Genomic DNA, 4,244 nt, shown 5'->3' with positions numbered 1-4,244 from the left:
CAGCTTGGCGTACAATTTATTTTCCCGCAGAATCTGCAGAACCTGAAAAAGATGATCCTGATGGGTCTGAACATCAGGGGAAAAAATCAAAATATCATCAAGATACACCAATACAAATTTCCCCATTAAATGATAGAAAATACTATTAACAAAATGCTGAAAGACGGCCGGAGCATTCATCAGGCCGAAAGGCATAACGAGATTCTCGAAATGCCCGTCAGGGGTATTAAAGGCCGTTTTCCATTCATCCCCCTCTCTGACCCTGACCAGGTTGTACGCGCCTCTCAAATCCAATTTGGAAAACACCTTGGCCCCAACAATTTGATTGAAGAGGTCCGGGATCAGAGGAAGGGGATAGGGATCGCGAATCGTGATACGGTTCAGCTCCCTAAAATCTAGGCAAGGTCTCAGAGAGCCATCTTTCTTTTTAACAAAAAAAAAACCCGTGGCCACAGGTGACTTTGAGGGACGAATATGCCCCTTTTCGAGACTCTCGGAGATGTAAGTTCGCATAGCGATTCTTTCCGGTTGTGAGAGATTGTAGAGGCGTGCTTTTGGCAGCTTGGCGCCGGGAATGAGGTTAATGGGACAGTCAAACTCCCGGTGAGGAGGTAGCTCCTGAACACCGCTCTCGGAAAACACGTCCGAGAAATCAGAGAGAAATGATGGCACCGTTTTAGTAGACACCTCTGCAAAAGTCGCTGTGAGACAATTCTCTCTACAAAAATCACTCCACTCATTTATTTGCCTTCCTTGCCAATCAATAGTGGGGTTATGTCTAGTGAGCCAGGGTAACCCCAAAACTAGAGGAGACGGCAATCCGTTAAGGACAAAACAAGATATATCCTCCACATGAGTGTCACCTACAGCTAGCCGGATATTGTGAACAATGCCCTTCAGAGATCTCTGTGAGAGTGGAGCAGAGTCAATAGCAAAAACAGGTATATCTTTATCTAATGTGCAAACCTGAAAACCATGCATGGCTACAAATTGAGTGTCAATAAGATTGACGGCCGCTCCACTATCGACAAAAATCTCACAAGAAATGACTTTGCTCTCTAGCGCCACCCTGGCAGACAGGAGAAAACGGGAACTGCAGGTCAGAGGAAAAGCATCAAATCCTATCAACTTTGCCCAAAGTAGCAGATGAAGCAGAACCTGATGATTTACCTTTTGAGATTTTTCTCTTATTATCGCTCTTAGTACGGTTCAAGAATCTCCTAGACGGACAAACATTTGCCAAATGACCTATGCCCCCACAACAAAAACAGACCATACTCTGAGGACTAAATCCTCTTTTATCAGGGGCAAGTCGAGCTAGCTGCATGGGCTCCTCCTCAGAGGGGAGCGAGACAGGATGAGGCCCCTGCACACTGAATGAGTCCGCACCACTGCCCCTAGACTGACAATGGTTGGACAGAGAGGTCTCGTTTCTTTCTCTTAGACGCCTGTCAAGGCGTACCGCCAATGACATCGCAGACTCTAAGGACGTTGGTCTCTCATGGAAAGCAAACGCATCTTTTAATCTCTCCGAGAGACCATGACAGAACTGACTCCGGAGTGCAGCATCATTCCAACCCGAATCAGCTGCCCATCTCCGAAATTCAGAACAATAAAGCTCCGCAGACCGTTTGTTCTGGCATAAAACACGTAGGTAAGATTCGGCCAGAGCAACACGATCCGGGTCATCATAAATCTGCCCCAGGGCCACAAAAAATCCCTCCACGGATCGAAGGGAGGGATCCCCTGATGGCAGCGAAAAAGCCCAAGTCTGAGCATTACCCCTGAGCAAGGAAATGACAATCCTCACCCTCTGCTCCTGATTACCAGAAGAGTGAGAACACAAGCAAAAATGGAGTTTGCATGCCTCTCTGAAACGAACAAAATTCTCACTGCCCCCGGAGAACGTCTCCGGAAGTGAGACCTTTGGCTCGCAACAGACTCCATGAGCCGGAGCAGGGCCCAATGCTTGAAGCTGGGTCATAGATTGACGGAGATCCGCTACTTCCAAAGAAAGACCCTGCATGCGGTCAACCAGGTCAGAAAGCGGATCCATGTAAAAAAAGGACGGTTTTGGTGGATTATAATGTCACGGCTGTATGTGAGCAACAATAGAAATACACAGTACAGAGCAACTGACTGGACCCAGAACTAGGGAGGATAAAGGGTGACCCCTGTCCGACCCTCAACGCTCTCCCTATTCTGCTAAAGCACATGCCCGGATCCCAATGGCGGAACGAGGCATGCCCACGTGCCTAAGACTAATGACCACTGTAACCCCTACAATAGTGGAAGGGGCACGGCCACCAGTGCCCTACTCAGTATATGGAGGGAACCGTGGCCACCTCAGATCCAGTCAGAAAACAAACAGGAACACAACAATGTCTGCAGACTTAGCTGAAGGTGTTGCAGCCACAGAGAAGACGGAACCAAGGACAGGCTGGCAATATCCGGAGTGCTAGCTGCAGCAGAACACAGGTCCAGTGAACTGATAGCTACAAGTGAAGAACCTAAAGCAAGAGCTACAACTGAAGTGAGAACTATAATCCACATCCTATCATAGGAGGAGGGGTGATATAAAGAGAGGGAAATCAAACACATGAAGAACAGCTGTGGTGAAAGAAACCAAAAGTAAACAGAATAGTGAGAACTCCTCCCAGCTCTAGTAGTGACATCATCACAGGGGTGGAGAAACAGAGCTGTGAGAACGTCCCAAAGCTCTGGTAGTGACATACTGTCATGCTGACATAAGTGTATATACATAGACACGTGTGCAAATACATACACACATATCTATATATACACACACCCTCGCATATATCTGGGGCATCACATACAGGGGACATGCATATGTCCCCACTTGCCATACAGGGCCAATATATATACGGTCATACAGGAAATATATACTAACTATAAGGGGACACATATATACTAATATAAGGGGGTTTATAAGGGGGCACAGCTTCCAGGGACCACATATTTCCCACAGGGGCCACCATGAGCCCCTGGGGATCACCATGGGCAGACGTGCGCAGATGCTGGGCACATCTGCGCACATCACCCCATGATGCGGTGGTTAATGTATGCATACATATACCATACATGCCCGCACGTGTTTGCAGGCATGCATGGATATATATGCATACGTCTCAACCCTTCCTCAACAATCCCCCTGTTGTCGGGAATACGACAATATAATGGGGGAACGGGTTGAGATATATTTGCCCCCCTTCAACCCCATCTTTGGTGGAAGTTCAGGAAGAACTGTAGTGCACACTGATCTTTAGGTACTTAGACATCCCTAATCCAGCTTCCTCCGACCTGCCCTTCACCGTAACCTAGTCCTCCGTCCACAGGATACACCGTCTTCTTCTTGACATCTTTAGGATACCACACACCCACAGTCTCTTTATCAGTCTTCTAGTGTCGGCCACCCCCACTTTGGAGTGACCACCACAGTCTCTCGGTAATTCTGCCGATCTTCAGGTATCTTTGTCCCCCCCAATTCTGGAGTGGGTTCACCCTCACAGTCTTTAACTGGCCTTTCTTTAACAGTCTCTTGGTGTCGGCCACCCCCACTTTGGAGTGACCACACCCCCACAGTCTCTCGGTAATTCTGCCGATCTTCAGGTATGGCCCACCTCCAAGGCATCTGGAGCGGGTTCACCCTCACAACCTCAGTCCCAACTTTCTTCTATCCAACGTCTGTTTCCATCTTGATGGGTGCGGTTCTCCCGTGGACAGATTAATAGGTCTTTACAAGGCAGGTCAGACTCTTAAGCGGTGATGTCATACTACCTAAATTCTACTGCGGAGAACACCTCCGCCACACTACACCTCCAGCCCTTCCCTTAAGAACCTCACCGTTCCAGTGTTCAAGGTGGCAAATGAATGATGCCTGTCCCTATCGTGACCTAACCTTATCCCCATTCACACAAAACACATGTCACATCCCTCCCAACACATTCCAAAATCATTATATGTATGTGTACCCATAGAGACTCATGCAACCTGGCATATCTCTACACCTCCAAAGACACAGGTAGGTCGCAGACCCCTGTGTCAATGGGAAACGACTATAGGATGCAAATGTGTACAGCCAAATATAGGCTGTCACACATTTGCACCTAGAGTGTCCATGGGTACACAATCGACCAACATACAAAATCATAATATGTACAATGTGCTATGGGGTTTCAGGGTAGTACAGGTTATACGTCCCGAACCCTCATAGGAAACAAAGT

The sequence above is a fragment of the Bufo bufo genome, chromosome 3 (assembly GCF_905171765.1).
Source record: "Bufo bufo chromosome 3, aBufBuf1.1, whole genome shotgun sequence".
NCBI classification, from domain to species: Eukaryota; Metazoa; Chordata; class Amphibia; order Anura; family Bufonidae; genus Bufo; species Bufo bufo.
This window is presented reverse-complemented; position numbering follows the sequence as displayed.